At 37.2% G+C, this 20,915-nt stretch overlaps 1 long non-coding RNA gene across 3 annotated transcripts; it reads right to left on the bottom strand.

Moving 5' to 3' along the window:
• Nucleotides 1-218: 218 nt before the first annotated feature.
• On the bottom strand, nt 219-13,472 carry LOC141728591 (uncharacterized). 3 transcript variants are annotated; one of them, XR_012579695.1, is made up of 6 exons: nt 13,350-13,472; nt 7,884-8,023; nt 2,768-2,890; nt 2,293-2,393; nt 659-792; nt 219-488 (listed from the first exon to the last, which is right to left on the bottom strand). It is a non-coding gene; the product is annotated as an uncharacterized LOC141728591 (long non-coding RNA). The 3 variants fall into 3 exon arrangements; XR_012579697.1 differs by having other exon boundaries at nt 13,368-13,456; XR_012579696.1 differs by lacking the exon at nt 7,884-8,023 and having other exon boundaries at nt 13,350-13,456.
• Between the last annotated feature and the right edge of the window lie 7,443 nt (nt 13,473-20,915).

Raw genomic sequence — 20,915 nt, 5'->3', positions numbered from 1 at the left:
CATAGCATAAAAGTTCATGGAATTCCCTGGAGGGGAGACCAGCAGTTGACATTGTGCTTAAGGATGACAGAGAAATCTTCAGAGACAGAGAGACCAGGCTCTACATGACTTCTAAGGATCTGCAATCCTATCAGAAGTATCCAGTTCAAAATTTCTCTGCTTTTTATTTCTCAACATTCTACTTAAAGCTTAACAAATAGAAGGAGAAAAAATCTTACTACATTGTAAATGTAGTTTTAATGCATTCCATAAAAAAGTACTTACAAATTATTAATTCCTAGTTTTCAAAGCATTTGCATTCTTGTCTTTACTGGTTCAAAGAAACAATGCAACTATTCCTATATTAAGATCAAACAGGCAGATGTTTCACTGGAAGTGGACTTAAAACTGGTTGTTGAGGCAGTTACTCATCTTTTCCATGACAAGGATTCCTAGTCCTTGAGATCCTGCAGAACTGGGATCTGCTCCTGTGCCACACAACCTGTAATCTGTAACACAAGATAAAACATGAATCAAAATAATTCAGGTAGACAAAGAGGAAGGGGGAAGTCATAAGACTCAGAAGTTTTAGCAAGGGTTACACTGGTTATAAGCCTTAGTTTTAGGTCAATTAACCAAGTGTTGCCACTAATAACATAATTTTGAACATATCACTTACCTCCATTTGTTACCAGATGGTGCCTGGACTCCAGCAAAGATAAGTTTTGCTTCACAAAGGCAATATTTGATGAACATGGTATATCTTTAGAGACTCTGACCACACACATTAGGTTAGAAAATGGTTTAATAACTCTGGAAAAAGTGAACATTGGGGTGAGAAAAACTCATCATATATGCAGAGCAGTGAGGATGGATGACTGATATAAGAACTGGAATATCCCAGTAAACTATTTTTAAACAACAGTTGGAGTTTGATTAAAATCAGATCAAGTCCAACCAGAATCAATCTGCACTGCTTTTGGACTGAATACTGGAACTCAGTATTCAGTCAAATGTTAATAACTTGTAGATGGGAAATAGATAAATGTTACAGCCTAAAAGTGTATTTTTTAAAAATAATCATATTGTTGTGGCTATAATAGCCTAAAAATATCAACCATATTTACTTTGAAGGCCACAATCTTGCATGTTTCAAGGTTTTTAGCAACAGCATGAGCCACTTGCATCACAAATTTTATTCAGACCAAATGATAGGAGACATATTACAAAACAATTTATTTAGAAAACATTAAAAAAGAAGTGCAGCTGATTCCTAAGCACTCTGAGTCATCAACCTTAATGAAAAATGCTGTATGGAAAAGGGCAATGCTATTCCTCCACAGTTCAGGTGTACTAGCTAAGCAGCTAAAATATGACTTTGCTATCTTCTTTCAAATCCTGCTTATTTGTGAGAAATTACTGTAAATTTCATTAACATAATGACACATCCATCTCTGTCAAATAAAAATAATTTATATAATAAATAAGGCAGGTAAATTGTTCAGAAGGAGTAAGCACAGCCTTCTGAGCTCTCAGCTGGAGTGCAAGGAGGTGATTTTCCCAAACATTAACCTTTTCTGTAACCTTCCAACAAACTTGGCTGTGAGGGGAAGAATAACAAATTCTTTTTCTAAAATAAAAAATAAATGTATAAATAAATAAATAAATAAATAAATAAATAAATAAATAAATGTATATGTATTTATACACATGCACACACACACACATTATATACAAAATCACTGTAATTTCAAGGATTTTTTTGTCTAAATAAACATGTATTAACAAAACAGACATGCATAATGGGCAGAAGAGATGGACCTTTGAAATATTATCTGCTCCTACATTTCCTAAGCAGTAGAGAGCATCTAAATTATTAATGTTATCAATCTCATTCGGAGGAGGACACTTCTTCTGCAAATTCCAGCAACCCTAATCAGCTGAATTTTTAAATACCCAATGTTTCTGCCTTCCTTTACTGTTTGTTTTCAAGTGTTGATTTTTTTTTAAATGCCACAAAAGAGGAAAACAAATCACATCTTATATTAACCCATAACCTTTTAAGCTACAGAAACAGACAGGTCATTTTTTTTTTTTTTTTAGTGTTGACATTCTGCGTGTGTAAGAAAAACTTATGTATGTAGATTCCTCTCACAAGAGCTTCAGGGCATAACCCAGACAGAGAAGCCATCACTTTTCCATTCTGCACCCAGGCTGCTGACAAAAGAATTGTGCAAATGAGCCTTTAAATCCTTAAATAGTCACTACACAATGCATGAAAGAATGCAGCGCGGGACAAAGGGCAATACTCACAGTTTATCTCAGGGTGATGGATCTGAATCGACGCATGAACATGGGTTTGTTACGGGATGGAGTAGGCCGAAAACCCCTACTGAGAACCCAGTGGCCACAGTCTGTAATGCAAACAGTCAGGCTAAGTCCTTCACAATTAGGGTAAATGGAACTGGCCATTATATGAACTTCAACTTGTTCTCATGATTGATATGGGAAATGAAAAGTTGTATATATCTCTACAAAGACTGCGAGTTTTTTTCTCCTGACCAATGCTAGGAATTGGTAGATTCATATTTTAATGCAGAAATTCCCGTTCTATATTTTTATTTAATAGTAACGCTTGCACTTTCATCCACACTGCAATGGATATTACCAGTTTTGTTGTTTTTCTAGAATTTTAGCTACAGATGAGACACAACAATAAATTCATGAAACTGAATCTATACAAAGGCTATGCAATCTATACTGACTGATAACCTGTATGGACAAATACCTGTTCATCCACATCCTTCACACCATCGGCCTGTTGTCAGTGTGTATAAATATTCATAGGTAACCAGCAGCTAAAGTGTTACTTCTCTTGAGGCATTCAACACTTCAAGAAAACCAGGATCCTCTAAAGAATATATATAATATAAAGCATTTATAAGTAAATGCATTTTACCTATGCTGTCCATAACAGTTACTAAAATATCTTGTATTAATGTTTCAGGTTTACTAAAATATAAAGGAAGCTAAAATTAATCTTGACGTAATGCATTACAGAGAGGCAAATGTTAACTTTTTAGTGCTCCAACACTCCAGGGAATGGGTACTCTCTCTTTTTTCAACTTGAAGCAGCAAGAAGAGAGATTATAAAACTGCTACCTGTAAAATATGTGCAAACTCAGCAGTCAAATCACCCACAAAGCATCAAGTGTTCATCTGGTGAGGAAGGAATTCTCATTAGCTTATTAAAAACACCTGACTGGAAAAAAAAAATCTCTTTTGATTTATATTTCACCTGATAACATTTTGGGGTGAATAAATTCAGGTAACTTTCCAAGAAATGTGATCTGTGAAAGGGCATATGATTTCACATAAAGACCTGCATGAAGGCCACCAGGACAGCCAATGAAACACAGAGACTTCAAGAAACTCTCTTCAAAGCAACCCTATGTATTCAAGTATACACTGCATTCAAGTTGGATGGATTTCCCTTTTGTCTGTAGTCATCAGAGGCAAGTGACATCTTGAACGCCTCAAGAAGATTAAATAGCAAAGCTCAGTCGGAAGCTTAAAAAAAAGAGAGAGAAAAGAAAAGGGCCAACTTGGCCATTATGGAGCTGGTCCTTTCTTGTCTGTGAAAGAGCTTTCAAGGAGTACTATTGGAAGAAGAAGGCCCAGATAAAGAATACAATGACGTTAGAAAGGGAGAACTCCGAGTGGAACCAGAGGGTGTGGGTTGCGCTGAATGAAGGATTAGTGCAGCTTCACAGCAAAGAAAAGGGGAATCCTAGTCAAGATGAAAATGAGGAATTACTTTTTTTAGACTCCAGTTCACTGAGCAGCGACAATGCATGATGGGAGGTACTTGACATAACACTCTTCCAGGCCATGTTTGCTCTCCATGTGGGACCAAGAAAAAACAACAACAGTGGCACACCAAAACAAAACAGTTTTTAACCTAATAAACTTACTCAGAAATCCTTTTCTGTAAACCTTGGGTTTTATTTACTATTGAGTATCTGCATGTTGAACTAATCACACATGGGAAATTAGCATGCCAGATTTGCAGACAACATGCCTCTATTTTGCAAAAGGTTCAAATCAATGCATTCTTATTGCACATTATAGGAAAGGAAGATATGCTGAGTGTTGAATTCTTCACAGTCATCAGAAATAGTTATCTTCTGGAACACCTTATAGCAAATTAGAAGGCAAAATGATGTGGAAATAAAAAGCATTTTGGATTCCTAAGATGTGTGCACAGCAGTCAGGTTGATTCTGAGCTAGGGAAAGGACAGTGCAGAAGCAAGAAAGTACAATTTAATTGTATAGAGAAATGGACACATATTTTGATTCATGACTATTAGTACTATTCTGTGAATCATGGAGCTACTATCACATGATTGAGGAACCTGTAGTCCCAGAATCACATTACTGGTTGTGACATAGCCAAGGTGGAAAACAGGGCTGGAACACAGGGTCTCCGTGACAACTTGTTAATATGATACAAACACATGCTTCAGGTTAGGGTGAGAAGCATAGGGGATGTTGCCATTTTCACATCTCAAAGGGAAGGGAACAAGAAAAACTTCCTTTAACTGTTGGTGAAATCATTATGGTAATAGAGGGCAAAAAAAACCCCAAAAAGCTGATCTACCTCATCTGCTTCTCTAAAGTGTCAGGAAAAGCTCAAGCAGCTTAATATATTACAAAGTATTAATCTAGTGCAGAAACCCCTGCTGTCCTTATGGACTAGGGACCCTTTGCTGAAAAGCTTTCTTAAGGGCTTGATGAAAGCACTGAATGGGGAAAAAAAAAAAAAAAAAAAAAAGAAATAATTCAGTTTCCTTGGCTACCTCTCATTCCATGCAAACATAAGGTCTTATCAGGGGCAGGACAGAAGTATCACTTCCCTCTGGTACAACACCAGTTCATGAAGCTGTTAATGAGGAAGTGAGAGGCTGCAACTCAAGAGCAGCTGGAACAGCACAGAATAGCTGAAGCAAAAGGATGCTTCTTCCTAAAATGTATGAATCATCTGTGCTTGTGGTGATGTGTTATTTGGATAACCAGTAAGAAGAGAGAATTTGCTGTGTTGGAACAGCTTGATTTGATGGGCTTAGCCAGAAGAAGGTGTAGACGAGGCATAACTACTCTCTAAAATGTCCACAGGCAAATATCATGGAAGCATTAAAAATAAAGGAAAGGCTGGCACCTGGAGAAATGAGCTGTGGCTGGGAATGCACTTAGGAAATCAAAATTTCCTTTTTTGGTCTTTTGACAAGAGCTTCCCAATAGCAGCAAGAAAATAAAGTAACTATTTCAAAGGCTATGCAGTATGTATTTATGGTTTGACTATTGCTGTTAATAATTGACTAGATGTGATGGCTTAAACTGAGGGAACTGAACTGTAGCTTTTGAGCACACACAGGCCTTACATTTTCTAGAACTGCTCAAGTTATAGTGTGATGTGAAGGTTCTAGCATGAACCTTTCTAGCATACTCCTTGTATTTGTTATGTTTCTTGTATTGTCTGTTCTTTCTTTCTACTTACTGACTGCTGAATTTTAAAGGATAGACCAGAGGAACTGGATGGTGATCACTTTCCATGCATATTGAGAAACCAGAAATTTAACAGTCCACATCACAAGGCAGTTATTGAGAAGGTGCTATAGATGCCTCTGATCTCCAGTGTAAAATCCTGGTTTGTCCTGTTTATCATATGGCCTCTTTTTGTTCACCTTTTTAATAGGAACAGCCTGGCAGTCACCTGGATCTGCATAGCAAGAAATGGATCACTGAGTGTTCAACATGGTGATTGGTAGGGCTCAAATCTTCCCTCTCCATCAATTTGGAGAATGATTTCACCATCATGCTGCATCACTGGAAAGAAGTTTCTAGCTGCTTGATAAGCTTGGGAAGAATTCCTGATTTCACAGTGTGTTCACATACACACTGGTGGACATGCAGCATGTATGTGGTGCATTGAATAGGCAATACATCTGCCACATGGGTGTTGCTGGATAAGAAATTTTTCTTTCCTTTCATTTTGGAGATATTTATCTTTACTTTTACTTTGATCATTATTACTTTTGGAATTTAAATAGCTAATTCCACTCCGTGTTTATGCATTACCTTTCTAGGCAATACATTTTTTTCATGAAAGAAGGGTGATATTTTCCTCTGGAAGAGATTATAATTAAAAAGGAATAATACCAAATTGTGTGGAGCTAATCTCAAGGCACTATAGAGATAGGTAGTGTGGATAAATAGTTTTACAGTGGAACTCCAAAAATCGAGTGGAGCTCCTTTGGTTTACATAGCAAGAGCCTCACTCTGCTCTGCAGGGAAGGACCAGTGAACTGTGGAGTTCTCAAACATCCCAGGGAAGCTGAAAGCACAGAGAGATACCAGCTCTCGATCCTGTGCCCTGATTTAAGCATGTAAAGTAAATGTTGTCTTGTAAATCCAGATGATTCTTCTGTAGACTTTGCTATTTGACGGTGTTACCTGAATGCAATGATCCTATGATTATCGGTCTTGCTGAGCCAAAATCCCAAAGCTGGCTGGCCCACCATGCTCCCCCCATGCAGTCTGGTGCCATCTGCTCTGACCTTCCCAGCCTTCTGCTTGAAAGGAAAGAGTTGAAGAAACACCTGTCTTCCATACCCTAAAAATATTTTTTTTCCAAAGACAGCCCAAGATTTCTTTCCCTCATTAAAACTTAATGAAGTATGTCTTTATTCTTTACAGCAGCCTCAAGTAAGGAGATGGATAACTCTATTCCATAACCCATGAAACTACAACAATGCATGTGGGGTAGCACTTAGCACTGGCTCCTTTTTCTCCTCTTTTTTTTTTTGTTATATTTTTTGTATCATAACAATCAAGGTAATATGACAGCTTCTAATAAAGTATTAAAAAATAAAGAGCACCTGGTAAATAGAATGATTTTCACAATGTCTACATTAACATTTTTCTTGCATTTACTCCAGAATGCTGGGTAAGAAAATGAGGTTAGTTGTGCAGAAAAATTCTTACAATTTTATTCAGGGTTATCAAATGTCAAATGTTTTCCTTTGAAATTTGATGATTTGGGTGATCTTACATCATTGCAATGAATGAAGTTTCTCTTTGATTAAAGTAAAAGCAAAGTCAGTGGAGGACAGATAGTTTCCATACATGCCTTTACTGAAGTTCATCCTCTCATCCAGTGTAAGAAACATCTTGAACAGGAATATAACAGATCAAGAATTTCAAAATACATTGTATTTTGCTTAGGTGTACAAATATAACATGAAAAAAATTTTGACTGTGCAGTTATGTTAACAGTAATGAAAACAAGAATTTCCATGCTATGTCATGGCTAACATACAGAAAGCAGAATCACATTGAAGAATTTGAATTTTTCTGGTCTCTTATTTGGTTTTGGCATCTATAGAAGTGGGATAATTCCTATTGGAAGGGACCTCAGGAGGTCCAGTCAGGTTTCATCCTCAAAGCAGAACTGGGTATAAGGTTAGATAATCCCTCAGTTGCATTTGTAAATGTACTTGAAGAATAAGCCAACCAAAATTTAAAATGTTTTATTGTTTTAGCCTTTCTCCTATTTTACTCCTTTTCCTCTACTACTACTACTCTCAAACACAGAAACCTATACTCTGATATAATATTTACACCTAAACAATTATTTCAACTTTGATTAATCAAAATCCTTTAATATAGCTCAAATTAGTCTGCAGGGCAGGATGACAGAAGTTAACATGACTATTCTGACTTGTATTTTTAAGCACAGATAACAACACAATTGCCAATTAAAATAGAACATATTCAAATTGGAATCACTTTATGATTGATTAAGCTGCATGATATAACAAGCCATGTGTTGTTATGGATATTACCCTTGAGTTTAAAGAGTTCCTCTGGTTGTCCAAAGAGTGCCTGTGAGGGCAAGAACTCATGCTCTGGAAGTATCTTTCATTTCAAAGCAGAATGTCTTCAGGGAAACTGGTGTTAAAGAAAATATTTTCATGAGCTTTATCTGTTAAAAAAAAAAAAAACAAAAAAACCAAAAAAAATAAACCAAAAAGCCCCTAATATTTAAAAGCATTTTTCAAACAGTGGATTTGACTCATTCCTGTGGGAGGGTGACATATTTGTGGCAGTGGGAGGGTGCAGCAACCTTTGTGATGCCTTTCATACAGGTTACAGTAAGGGATTTTACCTCTTGGATCTAAACAAAGCATCCCATAGTGCTTCCCCAGGGCCCTGGCCACAAATCTTCCCTGTTTAAATTCCCCTCCAGAAAAGAATTGGAAGATCTGGTGGCTTGTGCTGCTGTAACTCCTCCAGTTTTACTTTCTGTCAGTATGGGCATGGAAGCCATCTTCTACTGCTGGCACAGCAAAAGAAATCTCATACTACAAAGCAGAGATCTTCATTTACATCTTCTTCAGCTGGCATAGAGAAAAGTAAGGCCAGACATGATTTCAAACAGTTATCTTGGAAGCTGCCTTTTAAGTTAATTTTGCATGGAAAATATCAACACAACTTCAAAAGGGGTGAGAAACAATGAATCAGCTCCTTTGCTTCTCAACGTGCTGAATGAGCTCCACTTAAAAAATGAATAGCAATTTTCAGCTTGATTTTTTTCTAATTCGTTTCCAATAGTTCACCATATTGCTTCAACTGTCCTTCTTTTGACAGGCTGCAAACAGTAAATGTGTCATTTCCTCTGTCCCTAAAATCATCAACAGGCCGGAGAAATTCTTGCCAGAGGGAAGAGCCTTGCTAAAGCTTAATGAAAACTGTTGATGTTCCCTGCAGGTACAAGCATGCCGGAGCTAAAAATATGTATTTGAAGCAAAAGCCTTAAGCAACAAATTACCTTTGTGAAAATGCTTCCAAAAAAAGGTACTAAAATCTGCTGAAAGTACCCACATGACTGCAATTGCTTGATGCTAACTCCATGACTGTGGCAATCAAACAGAAAGGCTTAGGGTGTTCTCACAAAGCAGCAATATTTTGCAGCTCCATTGACTGTGGTGTTAGAGTTACTGCCTCCAGCATTATCCCCATGTAATGTATTACTGTAATGACAAGGTACAGAGCAGCATGTTTGCACTATTCATCAGCATAAGCAGTTCCTTCCCTTCAGCATTAGCAGCTGACTTTTTTACTGGCATGACACATGAGGAGCTTCTAATTCAACCCAACAAAGCCAAGTTTCAGAAGCCTCTTTACGTTCTGCAGAAGTTGTGAAGAAAGAAGCTAAATTTTGGGAGAAGACGTTTCTCCCTTTCAAATCAGTAGGTAATTTTCTTTTTTTAAATAACAGCAACAAAACAATGGTGTTTTTAGGCCTTCAGCAGCTCATGAACCTTTTCAGAGCCACAAAGGTATCCATTCCACAGCACAGAAGCTGAAGCAAAAGTCTCTATCAGAGCTGATAGGCTCCAGGACACATGGCATGAGCACGTCACAGTCTCTGACTTCTCTTGTGAGCACAGAGACAGAGCATGAGAACTTGTTTTAGCTGCCTGGTGATATGCCAGATACTCCAGGCCCTGGATATTCCAGGGCATATGCATCCAGAATGCATCTTCTGGATATGGCTAGCCAACACCTGCAAGTTTAAAGGAAAATTTTTGTCTGTAGGGTGACCCTCAATAAACTATCTCAACATATCTGGCACATTTGGCATGGAAATGAATTGACATTAGTTTTGCCTAAAAAGCTGCATTTCAGCTCCTAGCTCTAGGCTCTCAAGAACAAAGTCAGTAGTTGTGACAGTATGTTGTTTTGTCAAAAAACATTGTGAATACTTCCCATTTCTCGTGTTTTGCACATCCTTTGTCTCTATTCTGGAGTTAAAACTAATTGTGAGGTACAATCTCAAAACAGACTGCTGAAATAAAGAAACTGGAAATCAAAGAAATAATTTTTATTGTTTACTTTGTACACTTTTAGACACATTCATTACTGAATTTAATTATCCTCTGTCTCACTTTGTTCATTAAGGTATTCACATAAAGTCATTAGTGATGAGGACAGGTCCAGATGAAGAACTTTCAACTAATGGACAAATAAAAACTCATTTTCACTCATATTTAAATGGGTAAAGAAGTTGTTTCAAACCATAAGTTTCCCAGGTGTAAAACAGATTTTACGCAGATGACAAGTAGATATGGAAAGCATTCAGTCCAGCTAAATCTCTGCATTCAGGACAAATGCAGAGACAGTGTTACCTGAATGCAATGATCCTATGATTATCTGGAAAAGCGTGGAAAAAAATTGTGCTGCCAGTTACTTTCCAGTAGAAAGTCCAGTAGAACAATGTTCAGATTATGGACACAACCCTCCCATCCCAATATATGCACTGGACTGAAATGGATTAACACTTGCATTAATTGGAGGCATTCATGCTTTGAAAACGTGAATAAAGTAGATGTTTTCCACATCTAGCTGTGGTAGGAGCTATAACAATTTGCACAGGCTGATGGTGGTCTACTGAGTGTCTGAATCTTTCAGAAAGATTTCTCAAATGGAAGAAATGTTTGGAAAAAAATTAAGGATGCTCCTCTTTGTATTTACAATATCTGAGCTCTTACAAGAGAAAATCCAATCATGTCTTGCTCTGGTCCTCTGAGAAAAAGGAAAGCTGCAGAGTGTCAGATCTGTGTCTTGAGTTTTCATATCTACAGGGACAGTGGGAAGGATCAAAAAAGAATATAATTTTGCTATTATACAAGGAACAGTTCAAACTATGGAGACAGAAGGTTTTAGATTGAAGACCATTAGAGTTATGGACTCCTGAGAGGATGTGTGTGGCCATAGTAGCTGGAACAGCTGGCTGACTTGGCTGAGCAGAGATTGAGCTGAACAACCTAAATGTTATTAGAAACTGAGGTTTCCCTTTGAGAACAGGGGTGCACACACACGCACATACTCATATACAAGCAGTCTGATCTTCTGGTGACACAGAGCAAACAGGTTTTGGTTTTTCCAGTTCCTGAAATCTGTCATAAACCAAAGGAGCTTTCTAATATGAACTCAAAATTAAAAAGAAAAAAAAAATAAAAAGAGGGTGTATTTACAGTTGAAACAGATGGGGAACAAAGAAAATTCAGGAAGATCTGTTTAGTACCCAAATGCCTACTTTCTTACTGATAGTCCACCAACTCTTAATGATGTATTTCTATTCAAATGCATCTCAAGGCAATTTCCTCGCATTAGGAAACAGAGACAGACACTTCTAGACCATTATGGATGGATGGCCCTTCTGGCTTTCAGCTCCTTTGGGGGGGTCAGTGCTACTGCCTTGTTCTTGTGAATCCCTCCGTTTACAGTGAAAGGATGATTACCATTCTGTTTAAAAGTCAAAGTCTTGAGAAGTTTTCTACCTGAAAAGCTGTTATGAAGAAACTATAGTTGAAAGATGACATTGTACAAAAGGGGGAAATAAAATGTAAGATAAAGTCATATATCTGTGCTTTAGTTCAATTTAAGAGTGTTTGCTGGAAAACTGTAAGCATTTGACTTCAGAAATGCTGTAGAAAAACACTACTAAAAAAAAATTATTAAAGAAAGTGAAAACACTGAGTCAAGCTGACCATTCAGGATGATGGGCAATATTTTGATGACAGAATGGCTAAAACCCACAAACACTGTGAACTATGGCCATAGTGCGCTTGCTCAAATTGAAAAATCTGTCATAGTTGCCTTAGGTGTTTCAGAGTTTCTTAAAAGCTCATTAGTTCCATTTCCTATTAAAGAAAGAAAATACAAACCAAAGAAAAAGTGAAACTATTAAAAAAAAATTAATAATTCTATTGGATCTAACAGGAACAAATAGTGTCCACGGGCTCTTTTCTCCCCATAAACTCTATCAGTAAGTAGGTTTTTCTTGCTAATTAGACTCTCAAAATGGGTGTTAGGTGGTAGAACAGGAACCTGTAATAGAAATGGCTAACACTTTCACAACTATTTCATTAACAGCTGTGGAAATAAGCCTGCAGTTACCATGGCTCATTCAGTTATCTCTGACCTGAAGCTCTGCAGAATTGTATGCCAAGTTATAAAGAAGCCCAAATTCAGCTAAAACTCCTGGCTTTATCAAGGTAGGCCTTGATATTCCCATGGAAGATGGAGCTCCATGAGTCTTACACTTCCTCAGGACAGAATGATCTGATTTGAGCCTTCGCTTAGTGTTAAGGCATGCCTAGCCTTTGGAGTCTGATGGGTCCTGCACATTACCAAAGGCTGTCAAAGAGGTGTTCTGAATTCCAGAAAGGGATGTGTTTGCCCCAGTTATTTGAAGGTCAGTCAAGCTCTGCATCCATTCTCACATACAAAGTTGTAGAATTACTGAAAATAAAATAAAACAAAAAAGTCCTGCCTGCTAAATACTGGTGCTAGAATGTAGCAAGAGATAGCTAATGCCTTATCCCAATGAGTAAGATTTCTCTGTTTGAAGAATGTCACATTTCTGAACATTTCCCCACAAATGCCTTCTGGTGGGACTCTGCTGGTCAGTTTGGAGAATCACTTCAGATTTTTCACAGGTTCTGATGCAGAAATATACCAGGAACAGATGTTCCACCAAATCCCTGAATGCATCTATTGCTCCAGAAGTGATCTTCTGTGCCATAGTACTTCCAAAGGTAATAGCATTGGTAATGAATGACAGACCTGGCACTTGGCTTTTCATGTGTCCCTGCTGGCTAGTCACTGCTTGGTTCCCTTCTGTCCTGGGACTCTGGGTATCTTACACAACCATCCAACTCGTGTCATTTAGAGGGCAAAGAGATAAACCATATGTGAAAAATAATAAGATAATATGCCTTTGTCCCTTTCAAACAAAGAAAGTCAATGTATAACAGACCAAAAAGAACTGGTTTTATGACTGAGCAGACTGATTCCTATTTACATTGCTTTACACCTCCCCAAAAATAAATCTTGAACAGGATACTAAAATATTTCTATTTTTAAGCATGATTTCGCTAAAATGTAGTCTTCCTAAGTGCTTGTAAAGGGTCATTAGGCACTCAATTTAACATGCATTAAGAATTTCTTTACTAATTAAAGAAAAAATTGTAAAGTAATTGCTAAGTAATACAAATACTTTAAGTGAATTTTAAGTAAAACAAGAATAATGTGAACTTACCAGTCAGTATCTGAACACCTGGGTTATAACCTGACCTGTAAATACGCTTGTATTCTTGGAAGCCATATTTCACTCCTGGCATTGTAGCTGTACTGTATTTTAAGGTTTTAAAAAATCCCCCAAATCAGCCTAAAAGTAACTTGAGGTTGTCTTGAAATAAGAATCAGAGGATGAGAATTGTGAAATTAATTCATGCCATTACCATGGTTTTTGTGATCACCTGGTCTTGCAGTTCCAAAGCAGATTTTCACATCCACAGCTAGACTACTCTGTGGTGGCCCATGTTGATTCAACCACTAAAGCTTTCAAGCAGCCTGGAATCTTGTCTAACCTTCTGCAAATATATGCATTTAAAGGTCAGGCACATGATGTGAGATTTGCTGGCCAAACGCATTCTGTGTGCTCACTCTGCAATGGAACCTGACAGCTAACTTTAGCCTGCTTGGTGCTGGGTTGCACTGGGTAAAGCAATACAACCTCAACATTTTATGTTAAACACAGAACTTTCCAAGCTTCTATAATCCTGCAATCTACAGCATTCCTCAGAAAACCACAACAATGTGGTGGGCCAGCATAAACATAAAAGAGACAACATGTTTAGTAGATTTCATAGTTTTGCTGCTCTTGTTTTAAAATTAGCCTCCATAATAATCTGCTGCTGGAAGCTATAAAAATGTTACTTTTTCATATCTCCTGCATCTCTCAATATACTTAGGCCATCACATTTCCTACCACTTGGTGCTTTTACTGTGACCTAGTATACATGTTAGTTATGGAGGTGTATTGCTTTTTTTGTTTAGACATCCTTTGAAAAGCAGACATCCAGCAAGATTAACTGCAAGAGCCATTGAGGATCCAACTACTTGCAAATTTCTGTCACTAGCTTGTGTAAACAACAGGAATGATGGCAGAAAAAAAAATGAAATTAAATGGCCTCATGCAAAATACAGGCAACTGGACTCCTTTTTCCTGGAGGCAGCAGGAAGACAAAAGCAGAACTGCCCTACCTTGTGTCAGTGAGCAATTGATCCTTCTGTAGAAAAAATTCTGTCCTTAAAAAGTATTAGATAATTTTAAGCAGTTTTATCCCTTGATATTATATAAGAACAATTTTAATTAATTCTTAACAGTTAAAAAAAAAAAGAAAAGAAAGAAATGAAGATTTGTGTTCCTTAGGAATGCTAAGCTGTACAAAAGCTCAGGGCTTTGTTTTTGGGCTGTCATTCTGAAGGAGGTGAGGACGGATTATAATTGCACTGTGGGGCCTGAACAGAGGACCCCTGTAGGTAGAGCAGGCCTTTCAATCTTCTGATCAACGGAGCTGAAACAAAAATGCAGGAGGGCTGTGTTCCCACGTTCTTTGACAGTTTCCTGCTGCAGATAGCGTCCTTTTAAACCTCCCTTATGCTTTCATTATGCTGCTGAAATAATGAATAATTTGCCTCCTCCACTCTTTGATATGCATGGTCAGATATTATTGGGTAAGAAGCAAGAGGGACCTTCCTATAACCTTAATCCAGTTCACACTAATAAAATGATTTAGCTGAGCATTCTTGGGAAGCAATTATTTTTCTTGAAGACAATGACTATCAAAAAGTCCCTAATGGGCAGAGGCAGATCAGGTCACCTCAGCCTTCCATTTTCTTCAACACCAGCAATGTTTGGACCCTTAAAGTATGAGCTCCCTTCTGCAGTTTTGTCACAAATACTCAATCATTACTGTTGCTGACTGTAGGGTTAAAAATGAATTATGCTTAATTTTGATTTATTCAAGTGTGCAGTTATTGACTGTGAGAGGTTAACTGTACTCTGAGTTCTGTGAGAGAAAATCCTCATAGGGAGACGTATGCTGGAGAAATGTGAAAAGGTACTTCTGTTTCCTAATGGTGGTGATGAGCAACATATTTCAATTCTTATTCTCCTTTGTCATTAAATTATGAAGCTGGCATTCTTGAATAAAAGAGCTCCAGGATTATTGTGTTCCTAAATTAATACCGTATTAATGAAAGACAGATTTATTAATTTAAAACACTACTCTTTTTGAGAAAAATTAATGATCGTTTAAGCAGATTAGTACTCTCTTTTATATCTCAAAAATCATCAACATTTACAAAATACATTGGCTGTCAAAAAATAATGCTTCTATTATATTATCTGGACTGATCCAAGAGTCTTTGCAACAATCAACTGAATTGACCTCATATTCCTCTTGACACAAAGATCATGCATATCCCTTTATTACTTGTGACTTATTGTGATTGCTATTATCATTGCTCCTTAATATAATTGTTAATATTCTTAACAAAAATTATCCCACTGATTGCATCTTTAAAGACAGGTAGATATGTGCTGAGGTTTCTAAAGACATGTAAAGGCCTTTTGTTCATACCTTCTTTTATTGAAATGATATAATTAAAATGAGTGGAAGATACGGGTCACAGATTTATTTGCATATCTAAAGTGTAGCCTGATCCTGAAAAAAAGCAAACGCTCTCATCTTAGGTGTAATGCAAATTTATGGTTTTTTATGAGAACACAGAACATCTAAATAAACAATTTCAATGAAGTCCATAATACTGTGCCAGACTAGTATGGCCCTGTAGTGTTGATCACATGCAAAAAGCTCGGTATTGAGCAGCAGCATTGTAATAAGACTGAGACAACTTCTCAAGGCTATTCCACTACAGTTCATACGAAAGACTGGTCAACAAAATTTCCCTATGGTTATCCTTGGCAATGATTTTAGTGACCTCACTGAATGTTTTTAGTAACAGATTTGACACAAAAGGCAGGAGTTGTTCTGGTTCAAATTGTTGAATCAAAAACAAGTGAACTGCAAATTCAGATTCAGTTTGTTGAATTTCAGACATTCTGATGTCAGAGGTTCAGAGATAAGGGATAACCATCCAATCTTTGTCTGAATTAGTCCCACCAGTGTAAATTTAAGGATGATACTATGACTCCTCTGCTAATTTACATGTCTGCAAATATAATTTTGTCTGTGCTCAATCTGACTTTACAGACTGATAAGGATTGCATTGTGAGTTGAAAACAAGTGATAGTTATGAATCATCCTAGTAGTGGGACTTTTTTCAGTACAGAATTGGAATTATGTCATTTTAAAAAGTCATAGTAATATATCACCTGGGATATTCCACATAGCCTTGGCTATCCAAAGCGAAAAACACAAAATAGAATAGTGCAGAGAATGTCTTTTTTTCTTCTGAGTAAAGATGAAGGACAAAAGCCAAGGTAATTTCATTTATTCTGAGACTAGAGGAGGGAGAAGAAAAATTAAGTGTCATCTAATGGGAACCAAACCGTACAACTTGGCTAGAACTTAAATACTGCTAACCATGGATAGTATAAGGAAAACATTGACTTCCTTCTCTCTAAAGCATTTTCCATCTCTAATCAAGTATATGCTATGAAATTAATACATCATGAACTTTTACATGAAAATGTAAAAAATAAATTATTGAAGTTTGGAGCCAGTAAGTCCAGTCAGTGCGCTGCTTTGAGAGAATTTATCGGCATTTCCTAGATGTGATGGGGCATCCTGCTTAAAAGGCCTCAAATGTTGTGTCACCCATGTGGATATTTTTGCATCACACTCTCCTACACTTTGGTAACCAAGATTAGCTTGGATGCAGCTGTCTCATATCCCTGATGCCTGATGCTCCCACTCTCTCAGTTCTTCACCCCGTCTCCCTCTCTCCTGGATCTCTTCCTGTCATGAACTGTTACTAAACTAAAGTATGAAGATGCCAATTAATAGACTTTGAGGCAATGACATGCATTATAAAATACATAGTTTGGATATCCCTTCACAGACAGCTACTGTGTCCAGTGTAAAGAATAAACATCACAGGAGGAAAAGGTACTCCTGAGAGAGGAAAGATGCATCGAGACAATTGATTACAGCTGATCAGGCTCCACCAGTGCAGCAGGAATTGAGAAACACTGAGCAGTTGCAGGCTTCGACTCTTTCACTACTGTGGTACTTGAATTAGCAACATTGAAAATTGAATAGTTAAATTGATGCCACTTCTGATTAAAGAAATGTTTAACATGGCAAAGTTAAGTACACAATGATATTTAAATCACCAGGTAAAAATACTCATAGTTTACCAAGTTCCCAATTATGGATTTCTATGTCAAATTTTCACAATTAACAGAAATGGAAAAAAATATTAATTGGTCAATGAATATAGTACAAGATTAGAAAAGTTTCCACATCAGAAAATCATATAGATATTTTACCTAATTTTGAGTAGACTATTTGCAGACATCACCAGCAACACAGACTGTATAAATTCAGGAATCCACAAAACCCCACCATCTGCTTTGGGGAAGTGACCTGGAGAGCAGCACATGCTTAGTACTGAGCACTCATTAACCAGCATTTTCATCCTTGTTCAAGCTTAGAAAGTGATTCCCATTTGCTTTCTTCCCAGCAATGAACTATGAAGGTCTCTGGTCTATTGTGATCACTTAAATTAACAACTTCCAGGAGCCTAATGGTGCATTAGTGTGACTTCAAGTCAATGAAAAATTTAAAATCTCAATATCAAGATAATTCATCTCTTGAAAAAAATAAACATAAATCTCATGCAGTCACTTGGGCACACAAAATCTATAAGCTAGGAAATGGTCGCTGTTCATCTTTTATGTTAATATGAACTGAGAAACCATTTAACTACATTTTTCTCATGAAAAAATACAATACTTAAGAATCAGTAAGGAGGTGATGAACATTAGAATACTTCATCTCTTTATATTTGCATTGAGTGAGGTATTGTTTATTTGGCTTGGATATTTTTCTGAGGAATTTTAAGAAAAAAAGTTTCCTTGAAAAATGTGTGAGATCTGATCTTGCTTTAATATTAGAATGATTTTTTTAAATGTCAGATCATAAAGATCTTCCTGCAATGTTATATCTCTGGACAGACAAGGTTACAATGCCAAACACCTTCAAAAGTCTGAAAAAATTGCCTATATTGCCTGATCTCACTCCCATCAATGCACATCAGCTTCAGCAGCACAGTATTTTCAAAATCCATACACTCATTTGTTTTGGTCAGAATCAGACTAAAGGTTTTTTGCAAAAAGTTAAGGAAAAGTTACATTCAGTATAAATGAAAAAATACAATAAATATTCTGATTCATGTAAGTCTTCTTTCAGCTGCTACTGAAATGTTCAATACCAGAAATAAAGAGAGAAGTTGAATAAAACACTCATGTTTACTTCCATTTTTCTGTATGCATCCACCCAAAAGTTTTAATCACAAGCTTATATTTCCCTATTTCCAAAAGTTAAAATCTTTCTTGACCTTTTCCCATATGAGAAGCTTCTTCCTAAAATTCTTTCTGTTACCGAGGACCAAGAACATGTATACCAGAACAAGAACAGATTTCTTCCCAGCAGACTGGCAACCTCCATCATCAGATATTTGATACATTTTTCCCTTCCTATTCAGAGCAGGTAAGGACTTTGAGTTGTCCATTTTGGAGAAAAGGAGGCTGACAGCTTCAGAGAAGGGGACATGGAGGGAGAGATGCTGAGCTCCGCTCTCTGATAAGGGTGCATAGGATGGCTCAAAGCTGCTGCAGGGATGGCGTAGGCTGCACATTAGGAAACATTTCTCTATAAGCAGAATATTGAAAACAGTACTATTCCAGCTGCTCTTATGCTATTTATTACCCAGCTGAATAATTTTAACATTTTTCGCCGCTCAAACTTGTCTAAAATCAGCTCTTGACACAGTGCAAATTAATTTATGACTGAGACATTTTTTTCTGAAATATTTTATAGATGACTGGAATATTTGAGGAAGGACTAGAAAACTATTTCATGGAGAGATGTACAGCTGAAAATGTCTAGGCAACATGAACATAGTCTATTTTTTGGCTTACAGTAAAATTCAATTAAGATAATATTGTTGTTATTTAGGAACAGTGATTCCAGACAGGATTTCTTATAAGAATTCTGTGATGTTAGGGCACAGAGATCTTCCATAGCAGGTGAGTTCTTATATGCAATTGCACCAGAAAAATACTAAATAAATATGGCCTAGTACTCTTTCATACGGTGATACAAAATCTTGACAAGTAATCAATTCAGTCAAATTCATATTAGGAAAAAGGGGCCCATGAAAAAAAAAGTGTAAAACAATGAGATGATTTAGACAAAACTGGGTACCTTAGATATAACAAGGTTTATATCTAACCTCACTGAATATTTATCGTGTCACTATTCCCTTGACATTGATTAAAAAAAAGGCAAAGAAGAGCACAAAACATTTGAAAGGAAAATATGTGCTCACTGCACAGTAGATAATGTTATTAATATTAAGTAATCCCCTTTGTCTTACACTTGTGAGTAAGGTTACATCATTTAGCAATGTCAAGAAGAATGTTTTTGTGTTAGACACTGGTGATACGTGAGGACTAGGGATGAAATTCCTCTTAGGTGACCCAATAATGCCACAGAAGGGGTGTGTCTATAAAATCATTCCGTGCTCTACATTTGCCTCTTAGGAGAACTCCTATGTTTCCTTTGTGTTGCTGCTAGGCTGAATGCATCCTGCCAGTGGGCATATGAACCCACCCTCCCACTGGCCTCTGCCATCTCTGTGAATAACTACATCTTTAGAGAATTCCACCTGTAAAACTCACGGTTTTGGTCAGAGACTTCAACTTTCTGCCAAACAATTAGTACTGCATGAGCTTTACAAGACAGCACAAGAAATCTGCCTCCAGAGGCCAGGCTTTACCCGCTGGTAATAAATGCAAATATCTCATTGCAATTATTGCCACTTCTTGGGGTGAATAAACCCTATGAACCTTATGCAAATACACAAGTTACTCAAAGGAAATAGATCTCAGTCCTCATCATCAAGGTCTGCTCCAGACAGAAGCTGGCTGGCAGGACAGGAAAATTGGAGTCCTTTCAGCCAAGAAGAAAATTACCAAAGAACCAAATTCCATTTAAAAGAGATTACTGAGAAAATTTACGGGAGAAGAACAGAGGTGGTTCATAGCACTGCCTTCTAAAGTATGGAAAAGATACATGTGAAATATAAAACTTCATTCTTCACACATCTTATCTGAGCTAACATGTATGCACCAGTGAACACAAACATACAGGATATTTAAAGAAGTGTTTTGGGCCCTGGAGTGAACTAAATATTCTCTCTTCCTACTGCCATCTCTCCTCAGCACTCCTTCCTGCCCACACCTTCTCCAGCTTCTCTGTGCTCAGCATCACATCTCCATGTTCTTTAAATATTCCAAAAAACATAACTTGTTTATACATTTCTATGTATTGCTACTTAACCTTTTTCCATATTTACATGCCTCAACTTCCTTCACAGCTGTGTGTCACTGTCTTTATTTCCTAAAGTTCTTTGGATTTACCCATTCATCCGCTCTTGCCCATGTATTTTCCAGAGTTGAGTCAGCAGAGTACAACCAAGAGTTTCCCACTTTCTCCCTCTGTTGCCAACTGATAAAGATCGAGCAGATCTAGGCAGTTGCTTGAGGTCACAGCATCTTCTGCAGGTCACCTTCTGGTCATCACCCTTTTCCAGGGGGCTGCAAGCCACCCTCAAGCCAGGACTGCAGCGCTTTATGTTGTTCAGGTGGACCACCCAAGCTGCATTTTTATGGAGATCTGTGTTTTCAGCCTCCTGCTTGTATTACTCTTGCATATGGTAGATAGTAGGGGACTATTTAAGAGAGAAAAAATTCCATATTTTAAGTTCTC

The sequence above is a fragment of the Zonotrichia albicollis genome, chromosome 3 (genome assembly GCF_047830755.1).
Source record: "Zonotrichia albicollis isolate bZonAlb1 chromosome 3, bZonAlb1.hap1, whole genome shotgun sequence".
NCBI lineage: Eukaryota > Metazoa > Chordata > Aves > Passeriformes > Passerellidae > Zonotrichia > Zonotrichia albicollis.
The sequence above is the reverse complement of the archived record's forward strand: the minus strand, read 5'-3'. Positions and strand labels throughout refer to the sequence as shown.